We start from the raw sequence: 25230 nt of genomic DNA on the forward strand, positions 1-25230 counted from the left end.
TGCCTGTGTATGTATATATGTTGTTTTTCTGAATCATTTGAGAGGAAGCTGCATACTCCATGCCCTCCTCTCCCTATATATTTTACTGCCTATTTCCTAAAAGCAAGGGCATTCTTCTACATAATTGCTGTATACCTAATAATCACGGGACATGTTGAGACAATATTTAATCAATCTCTAATCCTTGTTCTAATTCTGTCAATTGCTTCAATAATGTTCTTTTTGGCCTTTTATTTTTCTCTAGTATATGATGCAGTCCAGCATCATATAGTACATTTAGTTGCACTGTGTCTTTAGTCTGTTTTAATCTGGAACATTTCCATAGCCTTTCTTTGTCTTTGATGACAATAGCATTTTCAAAGAGAACAGAACTTCAAAATAAAGCGGGGTTGGGGGTTGGGGGGGTACCTGGGTGGCTCAGTGGGTTAAAGCCTCTGCCTTCTGCTCGGGCCATGATCTCAGGGTCCTGGGATCGAGCCCCTGCATCGGGCTCTCTGCTCAGCAGGGAGCCTGCTTCCCCCTCTCTCTCTGCCTGCCTCTCTGCCTGCCTCTCTGCCTATTTGTGATCTCTGTCAAATAAATAAGTAAATAAATCTTAAAAAAAAAAAAAAAGCTCCTCATTTAGAGGTTGCCTGGTATCCATCTTGAATCACAGGTTGAGTTCTTCTAGAAGAAAACTCAGAGACAGAGTTTAATAATCAGATATTAGGTTGTACCCTTAGGATCAATACCTTTGTAAGGAAGGTGGAAAGACAACTGGGTAGGGGGAGAAATTGAGCTGCAAGGGAGGACCGGCAACTCTAGCCAGAGGTAGACCTGCGAAGCTAAAGTGGACCCATCAGAATCGTCCCCCACTGGGCACCATGGCCAGGCCTTTCTGCTTCTATTCCAGTCCTCACTGGAGGTGAACCACTCTCGAAGGCAAGTCCCCAGGAAGGGAGCTCTATGTAGTAGCAGGAGCCCCTGAAGGGCTGCTCATTAGACACTGTCTCTTGATGGTTCTCCCTTGAGCTAGGGCAACAAGTTTGGGATCTAGACTATGCAGTAACTCTACCTCAGTTTAAAAAAAAAAAAAAAAAAGATAAATACAAAAAATTAGTATCTAACCAATCGTCACAGATTACATTTTTCTTTTCTTTTTTTTCTTTTTCTTTTTTTTTTAAAGCAAGCTCTAGGGGCATCTAGGGTGGCTCAGTGGGGTAATCATCTGCCTTCAGCTCAGTTCATGATCTCAGGGTCCTGGGATCGAGCCCTGCGTGGGCTCCCTGCTCAGCGGGGAGCCTGCTTCTCCCTCTGCCCCCCGCCATGGCTCATGCTCTCCCTTGTGCTCTCTCTCTCTCATATAAGTACATAAAAACTTTAAAAAAGAAAAAGAAAGAAAGCAAGCTCTACAGGTAATATGGGTCTTGAATTCATGACCCTAGATCAAGACTCAGATGCCCCACCCACAGCCAGGCAAGCCCCCTCTTGTCTCTTTTAATCCAGAACTACCCTTCTGTTTGCGCTCCCTTGACAAAGGCTAAACGGGAGAGTTTTGATGTCTTGAAGAACCTTCCTATTTTTTCAGTGTTTTTCAAATTTGACTCTTGTGACTTAATGTCACAAGAACTGAGGGGAAAATATGATTTGCTTTTAATGCGATGATTTTAAGTATTAATACAGATAAAACAATTTTCAAAGACGTGGACTGTCTTTGCTAGCATAGTCATTGAAGGCCTGCTTTTATATTCATTATTAATAAAGGAGAGTCATAGAGAAGTAAAGAGATAAAGTGATTTATGACACCAATTTTATTACACATTTATAAAATTGAGTTAACTCAGTATTTATGTGTGTGTGAGTGTGTATGCATAGCCAGATACTACTTAACCTTCACATTTTCTTCTCCAGCAAAGAACAAAACAAAAAGCTGCTTTGTGGGTTTTTGTTTTTTTTTTGTAATTTGCTAGTGAAAACAGGAAATGAAAGAATCATATTATCTTGTCCCATCATATTATGTTGTACCATAATCATATTATATTATATTGTTACTAAAGCTTCTTTAGTCCTTTAAATGTAGCACTCATTATAAGCAGCTCTAATCCTCTTAAAATATTATGACTCATTCATTATAACAAATTAAGGAAGACATGAGACACAAAGATCTTTTCAGATTATTTCCAGACAGGCTCCTTTAACTAATGTCCTTCAATTGAGCTAGTTATAAGTTTTTTGATGGAAAATAATTATCTCTGCTAGGTATTAGTCAAATACTTTCAAAATTTGTCAGTGGCCACCACCTTGACAAGGGCCAGGAGGCTCTTCCTCTCTCCCCCTCTCCTTTCCCCCATCCCTCCTCTCCCCTTTTTTCCTTTCTTTTATGGAAAGAATTTATTGTTAAAACTTTATTCTAGTACTCATTTTTCACCCAAACCAAGATATATCCCATAAACATTAAGGGAACTGGGAAATCATCAACATAAAATTTATAACTTTATATGAGATAAATATAAAGCTAAGAACTTAGTGTTATGTGAGGATAAAATATAATAAATAGCGTATCGGTGGGAGCCAATATGTTTTGATTCTGCACCATTCCTTGAATATTCATTGTGTTTAAGTCCCTTACTAGACCCTTTGATGAGTCACAAATCTGACTGACTGATCGACTCACTCATTGATTCATTCACTCATTCACTTTTATAGTCTTTACCATTAACATGTTTAGGAAGGAGAAGAAGGTGTTGGGAAAATATACGTGTTTCCATAGGAGTTTAATTAGTATGTGGGCTATATTGCTATTCTTAGACTTAATAAGCCTAATTTTTAATTTGTTTTTAATTTTTAAAAAGATTTATTTATTTTAGAGCAAGAGAGAGTGGGGGCAAGCAAGAGTGATAGAGGGAGAGAGAGAATCTCAAGCTGAGCACAGAGCCTCACCCGGGGCTCGATCTCACAACCCTGAGACCATGACCTGAGTTGAAACCAAGAGTTGGACGCTTCAGCTAGGCACCCCTAAGCCTAATTTTTTAAAGAACACCATGCTGCTTGAGCCACGTGGCTCCCATATGTGCAAAATATGCCTATTCAAACTCTCCATCCAGGTGCCAGGAGTAAAACTAGCACAGTAAGGACCTCAGAAAACGGTCTCCTCCACAAAGCAACAAGAAGCTGGCAAAATGGTCTGAATCCACTTCTCCAGAACTCTGATATTTATCCAAAGGCTTGCAACAATCTGGGAGTGTTCATCAAAAACAAAAACAACAAAATTTAAAACGGCTTCATCTCAGTAGAAGAAGGGAGCTGTGTAACATTTGTAACTTGCTCTAGTCTTCCCCCGCGGTGCAGTCTTCTAGAAAGCTGACAACCTGCATTCCCCGTGAAGACCAGCAGCCTGGGAGCAACTGGAAGGAACAGAAAATAGCTTTGGAGCTCCTTAAAAGCTTCATTCCCCGAAAATTATTGTGACCTGCCTGGTGGCTTCCTGCAAAGCCTCACTTGCAAAACATCTGTATTTGACCTAAGTCAGGTCAGCTCACCTACTGTGAAAAGTCGTCCCCCCCCCTTAAGCATTTATTGAAAATAGTAACAGCAGTTACTAGTTTTGCAGCTGCCTGAGGAGGTGGATACCAGTTGAGGGAAAGCATTAGACTAACCAAAAGCTTCACTTATAAAATTTTTTTAAAGATTTATTTACCTATTTGAGAGAGACAGATCCTACGTGTGTGCAGTTATGCACATGGGGGAGTGGGCAGAGGGAGAGGGAGAAAGAGGAAGCTGACTCCCTACTAAGCAGGGAGCTGAATGCCAGGTTGTTTCAAGACCCGGAGATCGTGACCTGAGCCAAGAGTCAGACACTTAAGTGACTAAGCCACTCAGGCGCCCCTAAGCAAAAGTTTTAAAAGGAAGACTGAGGAATATGACATACAGAGAGGCTTTGAAAAGCTCTGACATATATCAAGAATCAAGTATAGGGCTGTGCTGGTGCCCAGGGTCCTGTGCATTGCCAAGAGATGCAGGAAAAGGCCTTAATCTTTCACCTTGGATGACCTTGAAGTTTCTGCAAGCAGAAAATGACGGCTAAGGCAGAGTGAAAAGTGTGCTCCCAGCATGCGCGAGCGCCCCTCACCAGAAACTGGGAGACTTATGGGTTCCAGGCGTTTAAGGAAATTTTCGGGTCCTACATTATACCTTCTGAGCTTTGCGTGGTGGTAACAACAAAGGAAAGGTTGCATAAGCCATGGCTTTGATGTCTCTATGCATTCCTGATCCCCCCCCGCCCATTTCTGTTCAAGCCTCTAAGAATTTTCCTTACTTTCTTGCCACCTCAGCCATACACTTAAAAAGATGATTTTGTTATGTTTAATCCAGTGGTTTTCAAGGTTTTGTAGTGAAAGGTGGGGGCGCCTGGGTGGCTCAGTGGGTTAAGCCGCTGCCTTCGGCTCAGGCCATGATCTCAGGGTCCTGGGATCGAGTCCCACATCGGGCTCTCTACTCAGCAGGGAGCCTGCTTCCCTTCCTCTCTCTGCCTGCCTCTCTGTCTACTTGTGATTTCTCTCTGTCAAATAAATAAATAAAATCTTTAAAAAAAAAATGTAGTGAAAGGTGTTTAAAGAATATCTAGAGTATCTAGAGTACCATATTGCCAGAAACATAACTCCCCCCCAGCTTTTGGGCTATTAGGAGGGATCCGCATCCACTGTCACTTATAGATAGATAGATAGATGATAGATAGATAGATAGATAGGCTGGCGCAAGGAGTAATGTAGATTCCACTGACCGCCTTGCTGGAGAATCCCACTTGTCTCTCTCTGCTATTCAACCCCAGAGCGAGGCTCCAAGCACCTCCTGTGTTCTCTCCTTATCCGTGAGAGCCCCAGGAACTCAGACACCTCCCTCTCCCTCAGGGGCTGGCTCTACCCATTCCTCTTGTTGTGCATCTGTCCAACTGCCATATTCTTCGCTCCACAAACATCTATTATTACCTTAATTCTTTTCTTGCTAATCACCAGGGGAGAATAGTAGATACCAGAAACACGATCAGTATGAGAAATTTCCAGACATTCCATAATTTTACAAAAGGTCTTAGAAGCCTGGTACTGACTTCTTTCTAGAATGAGTTTTTGTCTTCCGATTTTATTCTCTTAGGGAGTTGTTCCATATTTGGTCAAGGCCAAAGGCATCCTGTTTTCAAACACAACCCATGTCAGGGCAGAGCAAAGGTGTCCCTGTCCTCTTCAGAATCACCAGATTGAATGATCCCCAAATCAATCTCCCTCTGTGCTGACCAGGAATATTTTGGGGGCACCTGGGGGCACCTGACTTCGGCTCAGGTCATGATCCCAGGGTCCTGTTCAGTGGGGATCTTGCTTCTCCCTCTGCCTGCCACTGCCCCTGCTTGTGCTCTCTCTCTCTCTCTGGCAAGTAAATAGAAAAAAATTATTTAAAAAAGGGATATTATGGGCATTCATTATTTTATAATCCTATTTTTAGATGCTCAAAACACCCACGTATCAACTAGACTTTGACTGGGGTCCTACTTTTAACCACCTAGTTAGCACAAGGCTTTATTCCCTTCTGCCATGTTGATTTGATAATATGTTAGACCGCTTTACTCTGTCCTTTATTTTTTAGGCTTTCTTTCCTATTTTCCATCTCATTGTCTCGCTGTGCTACATTTTAAGTATCCTCTTCAGATAGATCTTCTAGTTTACATTCTCCCTTTGACTGGGTCTAAGCTCCTATTTTATGCATCCAGTAAAATAAATTCCAATATCAACTTTGTAATTTCTAGAAATTCCTCATGATTCTTTATAAAACTCTCTGGGCCCAAAGTCGATATTTTGCCTAAAATGCTAGTAATTATTAGTGCTTCCGTCTTAGGTATTCAGGGATTTTTTGTTTTTCTTTCCTGCCCCCACCACTCCATATTCAGGTCTTTATGTGTTCTCCTAACTCTCTGTTTTTCTTATGTATAAAATGAAGGGACTAGATTAAGTTGTCTCTGACAGCCCATTTCACTTTAACAGACTATAATTCTATGATCTTTAAAGATTGATTTGTCTGAAAGAGAGAGAGAGAGCGCGCGCACTCGTGTGCCAGCAGGGGGAGGGGCAGAAGGAGAAGGAGAGAAGAATCGCAAGCCGACTCCCCCTGAGCACAGAGTCCGATGCAGGGCTCGATAACACGACCCTGAGACTATGCATGACCTGAGCCGAAATCAAAAGTCTGGCACTTAACCAGCTAAATCATCCAGGCACCTCAATAATTCCATAATCTTTGGCCATACTAACGTTACCCTCTTTCAAAGAGATTAAAGATAGAAATCGGTTTGTAAAGAGAGAACTCCCCTTCCCCTGACTAAGGGCAAGTTGAAAAAGATGAAAATGAGGACAAATGGCTGCTACATCTTTGGGAGTGAAAATGAGACATAAGAAAATTGTTTCCCTGCACGGTACATTATATGGCATACATTTATCCTTCATGCACCCCATCCTTCCAAAACCCCTTAGTGAAGCAGGCACTGCGTATAGGCATGGCTTGGCAGGACATTATGGCTAAGCCACAGAATCAGACTGTACATCCTGACCAGGGGCCAGGAGAGCCAACCAACTGTAACAGGTATAACATTAATTTCAGGGGCTCCTGGGTGGCTCAGTTGTTAAGCATCTACCTTTGACTCAGGTCATGATTCCAGGGTCCTGGGATAGAGCCCTGCATTGGGCTCTCTGCTCACCAGGAAACCTATTTCTCCCTCTCCCACCGCCCCCACCGCCCCCACACCCCCACCCCCGCCAACGCTTGTGTTCCCTCTCTCGCTGTGTCTCTCTCTCTGTGTCAAATAAATAAACAAAAGTCTTTTTTTTTTTTTTTTAAGATTTTATTTATTTAATTTGACAGAGAGAGAGACAGCGAGAGAAGGAACACAAGCAGGGAGAGTGGGGGAGGGAGAAGCCGGCTTCCCACCGAGCAGAGAGCCCAATGCGGGGCTTGACCCCAGGACCCTGGGATCATGACCTGAGCTGAAGGCAGACACTTAAGGACTGAGCCACCCAGGTGCCCCCAAAAAAGTCTTAACAAAAAAAAAAAATAGTAGAGTTTCAGAGTTAGCAGAACTTTAGACAACATCAAGCCCGGTCACACTTAATTCCTGATTTCCTCCTACAAAAACCCTCAGTTCTCAGTTGCCTTATTCAACACCTCCATTCGTGAAAAGTAGGCCATCATCTGACATAGCTTTGCACCAGGAGGAAAGCTGCGTGGGTTCTGTTCACCGCTACTCACTACTGTTTGGGGCTTAGAACATACTGTAGATGCTTAATAAATATTTTCTAAAATATTTTTGATAAATATTTTTTAAACAAATAAACCCCGATTTTAAACAACTCTCATCTTTAGAAAATGTTGCCTTTTTTGGAAATAAAATGTGTCTTTCTCTCCTTCGTTTTGCTCTCTGGTCAGGTAAGAGCTCCCTCATCTGCATAAAAGACCATGAGCCATTTAAAAAAAAGTTACCCTCCTCTAAGGCACCTGGCTCAGTCAGAAGAGCATGTGACGCTTGATTTCAGGGTCATAAGTTCGAACACCATGTTGGGTACAGAAATTACCAAAAAAAAATAAATTCTAAAAAAAGGTTATCCTGTCCTTTCTTTTCTGGAATAAATAGCTTCCACCAATTCATTCTGCATTCCTCACATGATGTCATTTCAAGCCTTCTCTCTGTCCTGTTGTGTCTCTTCTGGATATGCTCTAGTTTATCACTGTTCCTCCAAAACTGTAATTCTCAGAAAAGAGTATAACACTCCCAGGTACAACCTGACTGGTTCAAGCACAGTTGGACAAACACTCCCTTCATTCTATTAGAACAGCTCAAGGACAAATTCATCTTTTTTTTTTTTTTTCTTTCCTTTTTTTAAAGCAGTCACATCCCTTTGTGGACTCACATAGAGCTCACGGTCAAGGAGAAGTCTTACTTTGGAGCAGAAATTTTAGCACATCTAAACCTCAGAACAGATTGCCACAGGACACTAGTCACAGTGCCTTTGGTGAATGGTGCACATCATGGAAATGTGAGTGGAGGTGGTGGGCTGAGACCCTGCCCAGGCAGACCACATCAGTTCCCTTCTCTTGGATGATAAAAAGGCACTGAGTAAGCCATTAGCCCATCTTCTGTATCTCTTTGATGTAGGCTTACCAAATCCATCTTAGGAAAAAAATTCAAGGCCTGTAATTGCTGCCTAAGCACATTACCAACCAGGAGAACCTGTCAGGAGATGATTTGTTTTATACTGTAACTGGTATAAAGTTCAATGCAGATGTTGCTTAACAAGTGAATTCTGAAGTGAGAGAAGACAGGTAATTTCTAACGAACATTCTGGACACTCCCGTGAAGTCCTATTCTCCAGGTCATTATGGTGAAATTAGATTTTTTTTTTTTAAGAAGTAATAGGAAGGCCATTCTGAGTATCTTTTTTCAAAACTTGATTATCTTGAATGCAAGCAAAACTAAAGTGTCTTCAACTCAAGCTCTCTATGGTTACTATTAATATGACTCTGTATGGTGGGTTGTTTTTTTTTTTAAGATTTTCTTTATTTATTTGAGAAAGAGGAGAGCACACAAGCAGGGAGAAGATCAGAGGATGAGGGAGAAGCAGGCTCTTCTGCCGAGCCTGATGCAGGGCTCGATCCCAAGACCCTGGAACTTGAACTAAAGGCAGACACTTAAAGACTGAACCACCCAGGCACCACCCCTGTATTGTGGTTTTAAAGATGATTTTAGAATTGCCATTTTTTGGCTTTTATTTGTTTATTTTTATATTTTTTAAATATTTTATTTACTTATTAGAGAGAAAGAAGGAGAAAGCACAAGCAGAGGGAGAAGCAGACCCCCCCGCTGAGCAGGGAGCCTGATGTGGGACTTGATCCCAGGACTCTGGGACCACGGCTTTAGCCAAAGGCTTAACCAACTGAGCCACCCACACACATGCTTTTTCTGCTTTTAAAAACTTTCTGTAATTGGACTTTAGGCTTAAAACGGTTTGTCTAACTTTGCCTCATTAGTGGAAATCTGTGATGAACAGAAAAGATGCAGGAACCTTTGCTAAAAGTAAAATTAAAAATTGTTTTTCTTCTATCAAGTGGTTTGTTGCTGAGTTCCTTCCAACTTCCTTGCGAGGAAGCAAACCGCTTATATTATGTTTATCTGAAGATATATTATAGGACTTGTGTAGATGCCGAGATATTTTCTGATTTGAGCACCTGGTGAAGCCCTTGGCTTTTGAGTTCTCCAAGTACTAAAGCGATAGAAGCAGTGCGGGATTTGCAAACATCCATTCTTTCTCCCGCACCACTGTATTTAACGACCTCCACAAGATCTCTTTCCTTTCCATCAAGTACCAGACCTCTGCCTCTGGGACAAGGTGAATGGTATCAAAGATGAAAGAAAGATATTAAATAAATGCAGATTATTTTATTGTATGGTTAGTGTGTCCAGAACCAATTTACAAAATAATATAGTTAAGAGGTCTCAGAAGTGGCTCTTCTCTCTCATTGCTACCACTATAGACAGTAGGTAAATGGAAAAGATGCCTATTGTAAGATGAACTAAGAATAAAAGAAAGCTCTTAAAATACAGTCCGATGTTTTACCACTGAACCAGGATCTGACGATATTCCTTTCTTTCCCCAATTCCTTCCTTCCTTTCTTTCTTCATTTATTTTTTTCTTAGTCAAGGAAAGAAGAGAGGAGCCTATGAATACGCTCTCTCCTTACCTTCTAGTTATGCAAACTTAAAATATGAAGAACTAGTTAGGAAGTGGAGATATGAAGAACTAGTTAGGAAGTGGAGATTCTATTTCTTCGGAAGTTCCACAGCTGTTTTGGGCACCATCGCATGTTTATAACCTTTTCTCACAGATGTTACATTTTATGAAATCTGACTCATTAGGGTGGTACTAGTATCTTTAGATGGAAAGAAATCCCTGAGGGTTGGGTGATTACACAAGTCTGCTTCACTCAAAACCTGAAATATTTGAATAGAATATTTCCCGGAAAAAAAAAGAATTTGCCATAATTAAATAAATCAGAAAGCAATGATTTTAAATTCTTTCTTTTTTTTTTTTTTTTTCTGGGAAGAATGAGGAAGGGACAGTGTTCTTGTTGGGGGAGGTTTCTGTTTTATTCGCAGAATGTTTCTAATTTGTGCAGGCTTTTCATTTTGGACCTTGGTCTCTAATTTTGTTTCAATGTGCAAAAAGCATTGACTAGAAGATATTTTTTGAATACCCACTCCCTGCAAAGCACCAGATTTGGTGCTGTTTGGAGGCAGGGAGGATAGTTAAAGAGCTAGAATACGTTGTCCAGCCATCTTGGTGCTTCTCATAAAAGTTTAAAATTAAATGTCCCCTGTGTTTTTTAGAGGAGACCCGTGCGGTCCCAATAGGAAGGGGACTCATCCAAAGACGTGCAGTAGTGACATGCAGAACTAAGACTTAGAACCACTTGTAATTAGTTCTGAAACTTATTCAACACACCCAGCTACTCGGTTACCTGCGGACTTAGATGGGGTCAAGTGTTATCGCAGGGCCAACACTAGGATGAGGCAATTGACACAAAATTGTCACAAGTATCCAAAATCTCATTAATCAAAATGAATGTAAAACATCTGCTGGACAAAAAAAAAACAAACACCAAAATTTTAAGCAAAGTCAGGATACGGCCCTGCTCTTATATGACCCTACCTCACTTGCCTTACCCTGATCTTGGGCCTTCATGCAATCTGACTCTTGGGGGAGCTAAGAGGGCAAACAATAAAGAAATAATTCCCAAGTCTGGGATAATAGTAAATTATTATTATAATTGTAAGTTGTAGTGGGATCATTGAATATATAGAGTGAGATGCCCAGATGTTCAGAGATCACAAAGTATCACAAAGTATTGAGGCAAAATGGCTCAGGTTTGTTTTATTTTTTATTTTATTAAGATTTTATTTATTTATTTGACAGACAGAGATCACAAGCAGGCAGAGAGGCAGGCAGAGAGAGAAGGGGAAGCAGGCTCCCCGCTGAGCAGAGAGCCCCATGCGAGGCTCGATCCCAGAACCCTGGGATCATGACCTGAGCCGAAGGCAGCTTTAACCCACTGAGCCACCCAGGCGCCCCTCACGTTTTTTTTTGTTTTTTTTTTTTTTTAAGATTTTATTTATTTATTTGTCAGAGAGAGTATGCGTGAACGCACAAGCAGGAGGAGCAGCAGGCAGAGGGAGAAGCAGGCTTCCTGCTGAGCAGGAAACCTTATGCAGGGCTCTATCCCAGGACCCTGGGGTCATCAGCTGAGCAGAAAGCAAACCACTTAACTGACTGAGCCACCCAGGCAACACAAATAAAATCTTTTAAAAGAGAAAAAAGAAAGAGACAAGAGCGTGGGGGAAACTCGAGATGTGACAGTGGATCATGCTAATCTCTAGGGAACACTGTGTCCATAATGAACCCGGTTCCCTTCAAAGGCTCCGGACAAAATGGAGCCTCGAGGGGAGGTTTGGTTGGAGGGCTTTGATCAGAAGTAGAAACTGGGTTAAAAGTTTTCTTCCCCGGGTGCCTTGGTGGCTCAGATGGTTAAGCATCTGCTTTGGGCTTAGGTCATGATCTCCAGGTCCTGGGATGGAGCCCCACGTCAGGTTTCCAGCTCAGCACGGTGTCTGATTCTCTCTCGCCTGCCTCTGCCTCTCTCCTGGCTTGTGCTCTCTCTGTCTCTCTCTCTCAAGTAATAAATAAATCTTAAAAAAAAAAAAAAAAAAAAAAAAGTTTTCTTCCCCTTTTCTGTTTTCTTCTCTCTCATTCATGTCCTATGCCCGAAGTGGTAAGCTAGGACCTGGATATGTGTATACCATTTGAAAGTACCCTTGCTCTTAGGAAGCCAAGAAGAAATCCCAGTGAATCCAGGAGGAAAGGAGAAGCCTTTGGCAAATTCTGTCCTCCAGGATCACGTATGGTCCAGTTCACCACGGCAGACCGCTGCTCCGGAGCAGTAAGAATACGCATTTGTCTGAATGTCCTCGCAAACCCAGCTGCCGGGAAGCTACATGGGAGGTGGTCTAGGGTCCTGGTCAGACAGTTTGGTTCTTCACTTTTTCCACATTTTTCAGAGACTTTAACAGCAGAGTCAGAACCAGCGCCAGGAATAGAATAGGTTCTGGGCAAACAGGGGCCTATGAAGCAGGATTAATACACCTTTGTGACCGGAGCTCAGAGTTACAATCTGTGCTCACAGGGGCGTCCTCTGGGCCAAGGGGTACGGGGGGGCAGGTGGTGAGTGGTGAGGAAGTCCAACAAAGAGCCCAAGCAGCTCTCTTCTGTCATTCTCAGCTTCGTCCTAGCTAGGAGTCCTCATGTATAGGGAAGAGGGCTTCATGTTTTGTTTCCTTTTGTTTTTTCATTTAACCACAGGGATAGCTCTAGTACAGGAAGGTCGAATTGTTCTCTAAGTAGGTATCATTCTCAGAATTTCTCCTGCAGGGACACCTGGGTGGCTCAGTGGGTTAAAGCCTCTGCCTTCGCCTCAGGTCCTGATCCCAGAGTCCTCGGATTGAGCCCCGCATCGGGCTCTCTGCTCAGCGGGGAGCCTGCTTCCTCCTCTCTCTCTGCCTACTTGTGATCTCTGCCTGTCAAATAAATAAATAAAATCTAAAAAAAAAAACCAAAAAAACAAAACTCTCTCCTGCTTGAGAAAGGCTTCTTGTGCCTTGGATGCCTAAAGGTTAAGAGCATGCACATTCACATATTTGGATAAGAATTCAGACCATGCCAGGTTGCCAGCCAAATGGTTTTTCCAAGTTTTGCAATTTTCCTCATCTTCAGTTTCCTAATAAAGTACATAGAAAATAAGGGCTCAAAAGTAGGCTGAAAAAAAGTTGTCATAGATTCTTGCTCTTAGAAGATGAAGTTTAAGACCCCCTTCTCGCGTGCTTCCGCGCCTTCTGGGGCCTCCCTATCCGGCCGCCAACCTGTGCCCGAATCCCTCAGTGCCCACCCAATGTTATGCATCTGTTTGCTCAATTTGTTGGCTGCTGATTTTTAACATTCTCCGTTTTGAACAGCTATAAATTCTTGTTTCTACTAAGCCAAAATTTTCCTGGCTGCAATGCCAACATTTTTTTTTTTTTTTTTTTTTTTTTTTTGCCATAGCTCCAACATGAGAAACACAGAGAATAAGTGTCTCACTTTTTCCTCATCTTTGAGTATCTGAAGACAGATATCAGACTCCTTCAGTGTTTTTTTCTTGCTGGTTTGCTTCAAACATGTCAACAAAGACATAACGTCAAGTCATTTCAGTCCCCTGAGTCCCTCCCTTACACTGCTTTTGCTTCCCAGTGGTCTTCTCCAAATCTGTTTGGATGACCTCAACAAACTACTCCTGACGCAGACTGACCATGACAAGGTAGCGGTGAGGCTGCCAGCTTTGTTTCCATTACCATAAAATAATCTTAAATGTTCATGATGAAAAGCTCGAAACCATCAAAAGAATGGTTCTGGCACTCAACTGTTTGATAGTGATCGATTGGCAAGATTTTCGACTTAGGCTTTGTTTTATCTTCTGTGACTACATTTCTGTGACCACACCCCCTCCCATGTCCTCCAAGGGTGGGAGAAAGGCAAACACATTGTCAGGAATAATCTTCCATGAATGGGAGGAAGTTCTAGAATTGTCGCCCTTCCCTCCACCCCGCACATTTTTGCTGCTGTGTTGAAAAAACATTACTCTTGCAACCAAAACAAGTTTCCCTTCCACCTCCTTGACCAAGTTCACTTACTACCTCTCAGAGGGATACACAGTATTGTTTTGTGAAGTGGCTACAAATTCAGTCTATTCTGCAAGTCCCTTGACTTCTGTTCCTTCCCCTTTAGGAGAATAGCCTCTCTCTCTCTCTTTTTCTTTCTTCTTCTTCTTCTTCTTCTTTTTTCTTTTCTTAAGATTTATTTATTTAGGAGAGAGAGCATGAGAACATGTGAGCGGGGCAGGGACAAAGGGAGAGACTCAAGCAGACTCCCCACTGAGAGCAGAGCCTGATGCAAGGCTCGATCTCAGGACACATGAGATCATGAGCTGAGCCGAAACCAAGAATCTGACCCTTAACCGACTGAGGCACCCAGGCACCCAGGCCTTCTCTTTCCTTAACAAAGGAAATGTCTTAGTATAAATTAAAATAAGACTCAAATGGCTGCCTATGCAGTTTTCACCCTAAATCGGCTATTCCCCCTTACACTTTTGTAAATGTCATGGACAAAATGTGATTGAGAAACAAGACATCTTCAGACCAGGTAATGATGAAATAGAAAACAGGTACGCTATGGTAGCCTGCACGGCATTATACTGTGTGCCCCTGGCTTTTCAGAATTTAAACCATGAGTGGTGTCTACTTCTGAGGAGTCATGTAATCGGTGAAGTGCCCTGTTGTGACTCCTGCTTCCAGAATCCGTTCTTCAGGAGACATAACACTGTCAGAGACGTTAAAAACGATTAAAGCTTTAGTGTTGACCATTTGTATGAATGAAAATATTCAGAAAGTAAATTGGAAAAATTCGGATCTCCAGCAGTTGTGCGGTCATGCCCTACAAAAATAAAGTTACACAAGTCCTGTGCCATCAAGGTTTTCAAATTCAGTACCCACATCCCTTCTGCTAAAAAATTCCTTGAAAAATCTCTTTTCAAGGAAATGCTGATTTGGGGATTTCTCTTCGCTATGACCAAGGCTTTGAAACATACGTTATTGACGGTGGTGATTCTCCCAGACTCGGTAAAATATGGAAAGAAGTGAAATAAAGACCTAGACTATGTTGTGGTTCCTGGCTGGGTCAGTTGGTAGAATATGTGCGTCTTGATCGAAAATCTTATCTTGGTGCCATGAGTCCGAACCTCATGTTGGGCATAAAGCTTACATTTAAAAAGAAAGAAAAAAGTAAAAAGGCCTAGACCATATCCTTATTCAAAAGTAAATAAATAGCTTATTTAAAAGAGAGAAGTAAGAAGACTAAAATGCTCTAGAGTATTCCATTTTTACCATTCTTGGCCAGATATGGGGATAATAATGGTATCTGACGGCTAGACACAGGGACCCCCCCCCAACTCAAACACCGTCAGAAGGCAGCATCTAACAATGTGTGAACCCCATACAGATTTAATCTTTTTAAAAATATGAAGCCCACAAAACAAGTTTTTTAAAGAAAGAATTTAGTTATTTATTTGAGAGAGTGAGAGTGTGTGTGTGCACAAGCAGGTAGAAGAGAAGTAGACGCAGGCTCCCTATTGAGCAGGGAGCTGGCTGTGGGGCTCGGATGTGGGGCTCAATCCCAGGATCCTAAGACCATGACCTGAGCTGAAGGCAGACACTTGACCAAGTGAGCCCCCAGGCCTCCCAAAGCAAAGCAAGTATTTATTTATACTTTTAAAAGTTACTTATTTAGGGGGTGCCTGGGTGGCTCAGTGGGTTGGGTCCTCTGCCTTCGGCTCAGGTCATGATCCCGGGTTCCTGGGATCGAGCCCCGCATCGGGCTCTCTCTCTTGTCAGGGAGCCTGCTTCCCCCCTTCTCTCTGCCTGCCTCTCTGCTTACTTGTGATCTCTGTCAAATAAATAAATAAAATCTTTTTTTTTTTAATTTTTTAAAAAGTTATTTATTTAGGTAGTCTCTACTCCCAATGTGGACTTGAGCTCATGACCCCAAGACCAAGAGTGGCTTGCTCTCCTGATTGAGCCAGCCAGGCACCCCCAAAACAAATTTTTATTTTATTTTATTTTATTTTATTTTATTTTATTTTATTTTTTAGAGACAGAGGCAGAGGGAGAGAGGGAGGGAGAGAATCTTAAGCAGGCCCCCTGAAATCATGACTTGAGCCAAAATCAAGAGTCGAACACTTAACCAACTGAGGCACTCAGGTGCCCCTCTTCTTACACTGTTCATGAAGTAACACAAACAAGTCCTCTTCTATTCTACCTTCCCCGCTATCGTGTGCCGCATTTAGTCCTGAACTGGTAATAATCAATAATCAAATCATGAGTATGCTTTATGGGCAAGGTCCTGAATAAACCACTTTTTGAGGTTCTCCTTATGTGATGACTACAGCAATCCTACGAGTTAGTGCTATTACTACACTTACTTTACAAGCGAGGAAGTTGAGAATTTGAGTTAGGAGGCGATTTGTCCAAGAATCCACAGCCAGGAAGAGGTACGACTGGGATCTGATAACAGGCAGTGATTCCAGAGCCATGGACCACTTTATTGCTGTATAATTCAATTACACCTGTGTGTTCATTAGCTCAAAGTCTCGCAAACAAATTAAGCCTGAAGGTTGCTCCCTGACCCGAGGTTAATCATTCACTGTTCTCTCCCGGCAGTCCACAGAGCCATATAGATTGTTCAAACCTGGACCGTAACTTCTGAGTGAAGCATTGGAACAACTGAAACGTAAGTAGGTGTTGACTTTGCAAATATGTGCTGGGTCCTGTTCAACTGTTCAAATGAAACCCGGGGTTTAGACTCCCAATCAGCCTGCAGGTGCCTTTTTTTTTTTTTTTTTAAGATTTTATTTATTTTATTTGACAGATAGAGATTACAAGTAGGCAGAGAGGCAGGTGGGGAGAGAGAGGAAGCAGGCTCTCTGCTGAGCGGAGAGCCCGATACGGGGCTCGATTCCGGGACCCTGGGATCATGACCTGAGCCGAAGGCAGAGGCTTAACCCACTAAGCCACCCAGGTGCCCCCTGCAGGTGCCTTTTAATGAAAATACCTGGACCCCAACAGAGTGAAAAATAGGTATCATTTCATTACCACTTGATTCAGTTGGGAAGAACTTTCTCCCAACCCCATCGCCTTTAAAAGTGAATAAAACATGTGTATGCCTAAAATTAGTTAGCTTTCCTGAGGTTGATTTTAATGCCAATTCAATAAAAAAGTTATTGTGAAGGTTATACTCAGTTTAGCTAAACTTCCTGAAAGCGTCTATTAATTTCCTAGATGATATCCATCAAAGATATCTCCCTCATCTTTATTCTCACTCTCATGCCTGAGGCCCTTCCATCTTTGGCTTCAGTCATGACAACATTTCCCTAAATCACTGCCAGATGATCTTTACAAAAACAAAGGTTCAATGGTGTCCCTCCCTGCTACAAACATTTTTATTTGCTCCCAACTGGCAATGGAATAAAATCCAAATACTTGAACATGACATTCAAGGGCTTCATTACCCGGCGCTCCCCCTTTTTTTTGTTGCCTTTTTTTGAGCCAAACCAAAATACTTCCATCTTTCTAGTATGTCAAGGACTGTTGTTATTTATCTTAATGTCTGAAATTAAGTAATAAATGACATAGGAACTGTAGATAGGCAAGATGCTTTTCTATTAATGGATAAGTGATGCCAGGAGAAGCCAGGAGAAGCAATGTGACAGTCATGGTTGCATCCCCACCCAACCAGCAGGAAGCACCTGCTGGAACATTGAAACAACCCAAACTTTCGTTCTTTAAACCTCCTTTGCTTCCCTTGACCGAATCAACAGAGTATCTTTATAAGCATTGCTTTACTGTAATAGCTTCCAAGTAGAGGCTGTTCATCCAGAGGGCAGCAAAATATTCTGCTGATGTCAAAGATCTTGAGAACAGTCTGGGGTGTGGTGTAGAGTTTATATTTGATAGCTAGTGGAAAATACTGAGCAATGCCTCCAAACACCCCACACACACACACACACACACTCTTTTAAAAAAAAAAAAAAAAAAAAAAAAAAAAAAACTCTCTTCTCTCTTCCCTAAGAAGACAGCCCTTGGAAATTCAAGTTTGCAAGTTTGCTGGGTCACGGATCTGTGGTTTTCACCAGATTTTCTCTGTCATGTCTATCAATTCTTTCTCCTCATTTCTGTCATTCATTCTGAAGCTAAATACATGTTCCCTCAAGTTTCCACAAGGATCTCTCAAGAGGCACATTCAGCTCTTGAATTTTTTAACCACGGTTTATGGGGGAGCTCTACACAGGCAATCCTCATAGACAAAGATCAGCAACATCAAATCCTTCTCTCTGTTCCAAGTAGAGTGGAGACTACATTTTCTTAAGACTTCTGCAATTGTCCATAAAAATCCATCGAACTCCTCACTATGGAACTAAATGAAACCCTTCTGCATTCACCAAATGTTCTGCCAGAAGGAATCTTTGTGTTTTGTCAAGGTAGACAAACAAAATGTTTCCCTCTATAGCCGAGCCACATTTAAAAGTTTAAAAGTTGAAAGCCACCTTTAAAAGCTTAATGATACACATTTCTACCAGATGTCCTTCCCCAAAGTCATCTGGGTTTTGCAGACAATTTATCATCACGCTTTCCACCAGGACTCTCGCAGTGAAATCTGTTTATTCAGAGAAGGGTTTAGGCTTTACGATCTATTAAATCTGGATGGCTCAGAAACCAATTTATTTACTTTTAAAAACAGTTCTGTGCACCGGACTAGACATTTGCCACTCGAGTAGCCATAACCCAGGAATGTGATAACATGAGTGTCCCCCCGAAATCTAAATCCCTGTGGTAAACAAACCTCTTCACATTCTTTGGAAACAAACCATACCTTTCAGGGACAGTGCTCTGACCTTTGCTCCACACCGGGGGCTTTTCATGCGTCTCTAACCTGGCCTGGGGGAGCTTGGTGTGTTCTCACACGGGGCACAGCCCAGTGCTTACTTAAGGGGCCCTCAAAAGCGGTTACGGTCACGTATACCTCTGTTAGTCTTCATCTCAGTCAGAATAATTTATTTGCCTTTCAGCAGCCCATATGGTCTAAGACAAATACAGTAGCTCTTTCCTCTTTTCCGTCAAGTCTGAAAGTCTCATCCCGGCGCTGCTGTTGCGCTCCGCAAAGCACTTCCACATCACGAAAGCTCCATGAGGTCCCGATGGAAAGTCACTGCCGGCCAATGCGGATTGACTCTGCCTGTTTAATAAATGACAGGGTTTCCTTTAGGCCTGGGCTGAAGGACTTAATTCGCTTGTCATTCATCTTCATTTCGGGCGTCTGCCCAGCGAGGCTCACTTCTCTTGCCCAGATGTTTCTCTAGTTTCACCACGACGTCTGCTTTCTATTCTTCTCTCCCTTCTCCGAGCCATATGTGTATGTGTATATAAGCACGTATGTGTGTGTATTGTGTCCACATGATTAAACTGAGGACACACTTTCTCATGTTTTCTTTCTCTATCTCCTTTTTGCTCTTTTTCTCTTATCCCACCACAGATGAACAGATAAGTTTAACACAACACAATTGATGATACAGCAGAATATCAGTTTTCATAAGTTTAATAATTCATCTCTAAAAAAAAGTTAAAAAGTCATCTCTAGGGGCACCTGGGTGGCTCAGTAAGTTGAGCGTCCTACTTTGGGATTTTTGCTTAGGTCATATGATCTTGTGGGTCGTGAGACCAAGTCCTGTGTCAGGCTCTGCGCTCAGCGCAAGTCTGCTTGTCCTTCTCCCTTTCCTTTGTCCTAACTTATAGCTCATCTGCTGTATTAATTGGTAGAAAGTTAAAGTGAGGGTCCCTGGAGAGGCCTCGAGTAGCCTCCCAGGGACCAAGGGGCAAGTCATCTGCAGAGGCCAATTCAGAGTTTCTATTTCTATTTTATTATTTTTTTAAGATTTTATTTATTTATTTGACAGAGATGACAAGCAGGCAGAGAGGCAGGCAGTGAGCCTGATGTGGGACTCGACCCCAGGACCCTGAGATCATGACCTGAGCTGAAGGCAAAGGCTTAACCCAGTGAGCCACCCAGGCGCCCCTATTTCCATTCTAATGCACAGCCTCCTCCTTCACTGTTAAAGGCTCAAACTTTTCAAGAGTTGGCTCACCCCAGGGGTCACAAGTCTGTGGACGGGCTGAATGTGGTCTGCAGCTGTTTTGTTCTGAAATAGTCGTTTATAAACTGGAAGCTTTTCACATTAATAATATAGATATCCAGCCATTCTTCAAAGACTCTGGCAACACTAAGTCCTCACTTCCCGCATGGAAACAGTTGGCTAGGACGGAGGAGCTGCTGTCCACTGGGGGCGGCCCTCATGGTCCTCTGTTCCCTTGAATCCCATTGTCTCCTCAGCCTGAACTACTGAACCTCTTATGGTTATCTGCCCCCAGGACACTTAAATGTGAAACAGAGGGCAGAGGATGTTTAGCCTCTGCCAAAAGAGTATAGGTCTAATATCAGCCCAACTCAAGGTCTGCTTCCCATTTCCTTATAAAGTAGGAGTCTTATCAGCTTACCATGGTCACTGCAAAACCCTCCTCATAGTTGGCCCCCATGGTTGAAAAGGGTGTTCTTTAAATGACTCTTGCTGGGGTACAGAGATCTCCCTTACGAGGTCGGCTTCTTTCTCTTTCTGTTGTCCCCAGGGGAAGCTCCCCACTCTCTCTCCCAGTAAGCTTCCGGAAGCCGTGGCCACTGGTAGGAAGAGCTCCTTCCTCAAGGGTTTCTCATGGCCTCTTCTCGCAGGACGTGGACACGGCCAGGGCTCCGCCACCCTGCTTAAAGGCAAGGCCCAGGGAAGCTAAGTGAGTTAGGGTACGGGTCTTGCTGCTTTAACAAAAGCCCCAAAGAATAGCAGGGCAAATGTGTTCTCACTAAGTAATACAGGAGGAAGTCCAGAGAGGCAGGGCAGCTGTGCTCAACGAGAGCTAAGGAGGACCCAAGCGGCTCCTATCTTCTGAAACAAATGTTTTCCTCATTCACACAGTGCGAGATAGCTCATGGCTGTGTCTATACTCCAGCCAATGACAAGACAGAACAAGGGGTATCAGAGGGCCTTAGACTCTGGTACAGGAGACCCCAAGGCCCGGGAGTCATTTTTAACTCTTCTCGTTCACGTCGGATCCACTAAGAAACCTATTGATTCTGTCTTCGACGTATAAATTAGAGTTCAGTCTGTCCCTTTTTTTTTTTTTTTTTTAAGATTTATTTACTTGAGATAGACAGGTAGAGAGAGAGCATGTGCGTGAGTGGAGGGAAGGGCTGAGGGAAAGACTCTCAGGCAGATTCCCCACTGGGCACAGAGCCTGGCCAGGGGCTCAGTCCCACGACTCTGCGATCACGGCCTGATCAAGAGTCAGATGCCCAATGGACAGAGCCACCCAGGCGCCCCCAATTCAGGCCTTTCTTATGATTTCTGCTACCAACCTGGTCCCAGCCACCCTCATCTCCGCCTGGGATTATTCCAGTAATCTTGGAATCGGTCTCGCTGCTTCTACACTTGGGTGCCCCACCTCCGCCGTCACCACTACCCACAGCAGTCTCTTCTCAACGTAACAGAAGGGGGGATTGTACGATAATAGAAACAGATTACTTTTCTCCTCTGCTCAGAATCCTTCAGGGGCATCCTGCTTCCCTTAGAGTGAAAAACCAGAGTCCCTCAATGGCCTACAAATGTCTCCATATCTGACCTCTCACACACCCTTGCTGCTGCTTTTCTTCTACTCTTCCCCTTGTTCACAGTGCTCACCCTATTCGATACATACTGGTATCCCTCACTATTTCTGGAATACTTAGACACACTTTGCCCTAACAGCACCGGCTGTTCCCTCTGCCTAGAGCCCTCCTGCCCGCAATATCCACATGACTAACTCCCTTACGTCGCTCTGACTGTGGTTGCTGGCCCCCCAGTGAGCCCTTCTCTGACCACCTTACTGAAAATTAGAACCTGCTCTCCTGTCCCTTTTATTCCGTTCCTCCCTCCCCCCGCCCCGTTTTTCTGCAGCACTTACCAGCTTTTAACACACTTTAACACGCTCTGTAATTTGCTTTTCTATTATGTTTATTTTTTACTATCTCCTGCTAGACTCTAAAATCTAAAAGGGAAGAAATAATTGTCTCATTTAGTGAAGAAGCACAATTAACTAGAATGGCGCCTGAGAAATGCAGGCACTTACGGAACATGTGCTAAATGAATGAGTGATTACGATTCAGAGGTGGCTGCCAGCTCCGGGTTCGTGCTGCGGGTGGGATTGAGCCCCTCCAAAAGGGTACGTTGACATCTAAGCCTTCGGCCTCTCACAGTGTGATGTTATTTGGAATTACGGTTTTTACAGAGGTCATCAAGTTAAAACAGGGTCATTAGGGTGAGTTGAAATCCACCAGGAATCCAGTAGGACACAAGTCCTTATGGAAGGGTGACATTTGGGCGCAGAGACGGACACGCAGGCAGAGCACCAGGAGGCAGTGAAGGCGGGTATGAGGATCACATGTGTACAAGCCAAGAAAGGCCAAAGTTTGCTGGCAAATCACCAGAAGCTAGCACGGGACAGAGTCTCCCACAAAGACTTCCCTCTGACTTCCCACCTGACTTCAGACTTCTAGCCTCCAGACTGTGAGCCAGTCAATTCCTGTTACTAAGAAATTTCAAGTTTAGAGCGCTTTGTCACGTCAGCCCTATGAGACTAATATAGTTAGCCTCTGGGTAGGTGGGTAGGTGTGAGATCTGGAAACTCAATTAGATCCGGAGGTGCCTATAAACTAGAAAGCAGCATATAAACAAGCTGTGATAATTAGACGAGATCGGGCGCGTTCAGGGTGGTATGGCCGTAGACACAAGCTGTGATAATTAAATGAGACTATGTCCTTAAAGGTTAACTGTACTTGTCCAAGGACTTGGGGGGACAGTTGCTGAATTCTGCCTTACTTCTCTCTTTTCTCCGTCCTACCCATATCCCTCACCACTGCCACCACACAAAAACATCTGCTCTAAGTCACAGGGGAATTCCTAGATTATATTTCCTGTGAAGGTTTCAGCTGGGCAGCATTCAGCAATTCTTGAAGATCTTTCTCCAAGCTTGAGCTAACTGGATCTTGTGTCTAATCACCGCATCTGCTCTCTGAAAGATTGGGGACCTCTCTGATACAGGGTTTTCTGTTTGAAGGGATTCTGAAATGTATGAACTAGATCACTCATCCTTGCGGTACCTTCCCCCCTACCAAAAGAAGAGAAAAGACTGGTGGCTGGTGTCCTTCAGCAGGCCCTGTGATCATTCTGGTCCAGCAGGGTCAGTAATGGCATTAGAAGGGGGAGGTTTCTGACTTTGGGGCAGGTTAAGGTTCTACTGTAATTCGGGGTCTTCCTTTGGCATTCTGTGCTTGGAGAATGAGGGTCCTTCTACTTACTGCTTAGGATTTTGTAAGGTGATTTAAACTGCCACCTAGGCCATTTGACTTCAGAATTCCTAATAGCTTAAAAGGTCATAGGCAGGGGCGCCTGGGTGGCTCAGTGGGTTAAAGCCTCTGCCTTTGGCTCAGGTCATGATCCCTGGGTCCTGGGATCGAGCCCTACATCGGGCTCTCTGCTCAGGGGGGAGCCTGCTTCCCCCTTTCTCTCTGCCTGCCTCTCTGCCTACTTGTGATCTCTGTCAAATAAATAAATAAAATCTTAAAAAAAAAAAAAGGTCATAGGCATGAGGAGGGATGGGTGTCCCAGGTTACAGGCAGAAAACAGAGACAGGGAGTTAGACACTGGCCTAGACAAAAACTTGATGTTGAGGATGGTCAGCCACCAGAAGCAGTGGACAGGGTAAGGTCCCAGACCTGCACGAAAAGGGCAGCAAGAAGGGAGCCAATTCTTGGTTGGTGGAGTAGGATACACGAAGGAAAAGACTCGGTGTCAAGAAAAAAAGCCAAGATCCTGGGGATAGAATTGTGAGTCAAGGTCAGAGAGATTCTAGCAATGACGGTGACTTAAGTAAGGGTGAACTCACCAACTCTCCTCTTACGTTTGGTTCTGAACAGGATTTGTAGCTGAACCGATCATTTAATCGGCCCGTGTTAAGCGTCTGTGATATGTTAAGACTGTACTAGGCACCATGGGGATCAGAGATGACAGGCATCGTTCTCAAGGAGTTAAGAATTTGGTAGGGCAGGGGCGCCTGGGTGGCTCAGTGCGTTAAGCCTTTGCCTTCGGCTCAGCTCATGGTCTCAGGGTCCTGGGATCGAGCCCCACATCGGGCTCTCTGCTCAGCAGGGAGCCTGCTTCCTCCTTTCTCTGCCTGTCTCTCTGCCTACTTGTGATCTCTGTCATATAAATAAATAAAATCTTAAAAAAAAAAAAAGAAAGAATTTGGTAGGGCAGAAATCAAAGATAAACCAATGACAATTTAGTGCATCGAGTACAATAAGAATACAGTGTCATCCAAAATCATAGTAACTAAGAGTCCGAGCTCTGGGTCCAGTAGATTTGAGTTCATATCTTGACTCTCCAGTTAAAGGTTGTCTGATCCTGCACAAGTCACAAAGTTTCCTCAAACTTCAGTATCCTTTTTTGTAAGTGGGAATAATAGTACTACTTACCTTCTTTATAAGATTCTCAAGAGGATCAAATCAGATAATTGATCAAATCAAATTATATAGGTGCCTGGCACCTAGATAATTCCCAATAACATTGACTTTTTAAAAGCTAATAATAGTGATTATTAGTATAATTATCCAGGCAAAGATAATGTAGGAAAAGGTGGCATTTAAGCTGAATATTGAAAAACAAAGAGAATGTGGCTGGGCCTGGATTTGGGAAGAGGCTAATGAATTGCTTTTATTTTTTAATTATGCCCTGCCAGGTTCCTCAAACACTTTGAGGTAGGATGATGAATTCAGTGTTAGTAGAATTGAATGTGAGATGTCTCTGAGCAGCACTACATGTTTTGACCTTTTCATTTTACCCCTACTATAATCTCGTTTTTTAAAAAAGATTTTACTTATTTATTTGAGAGAGAGAGAAAGCAAGAGAGAGCATGGGAGCAGGGAGTTCCATGCACTCGGGTTCAATCCCAGGACCCTGGGATCATGATCTGAGCTGAAGGCAGAAGCTTAACCGACTGAGCCACCCAGGCTTCCTTATAATCCCATATCTTGTATGTTTGCCCCATTAATTATTACAGCTCCATGAAATGAATATAACCATTAATCTTCTTTCTTCTAGATTTTGAATACTAACAAACAGAAACAATACGAAATAAAATTGATGTAATTAAAATTGTACCCAGAGGGAGGGGGGCAGGCAGGGAGAGGATGGTGGGGTTATGGACATTGGGGACGTTGCTGTGAAGTGTGTAAACCTGGAGATTCACAGACCTGTACCCCTGGGGCTTATGATACATTATATGTTAATTAAAAAATAAAAATTTTTTTAAAAATAAAAAAATAAAAACGTACCCAGTAAACTTTTTTTTTAATTGTAAAAATGACTTTTACCTCTTCTTAACCCAGA

General features: G+C 43.0%; 1 protein-coding gene across 6 annotated transcripts in view; it reads left to right on the forward strand.

Annotated features, from left to right (window-relative positions):
* CMKLR2 (chemerin chemokine-like receptor 2) overlaps positions 1–25230 on the forward strand; it is a 45232-nt gene that overhangs the window by 17166 nt on the left and 2836 nt on the right. For all 6 annotated transcript variants that reach the window (XM_082689142.1, XM_082689143.1, XM_082689141.1 and 3 more), the window contains one exon: positions 16367–16436. The gene's annotated coding sequence lies outside the window, so the exon portion shown is untranslated. The remainder of the gene's footprint in view (positions 1–16366; positions 16437–25230) is intronic.

Source organism: Mustela nivalis, assembly GCF_964662115.1.
Source record: "Mustela nivalis genome assembly, chromosome: 11".
NCBI lineage: Eukaryota > Metazoa > Chordata > Mammalia > Carnivora > Mustelidae > Mustela > Mustela nivalis.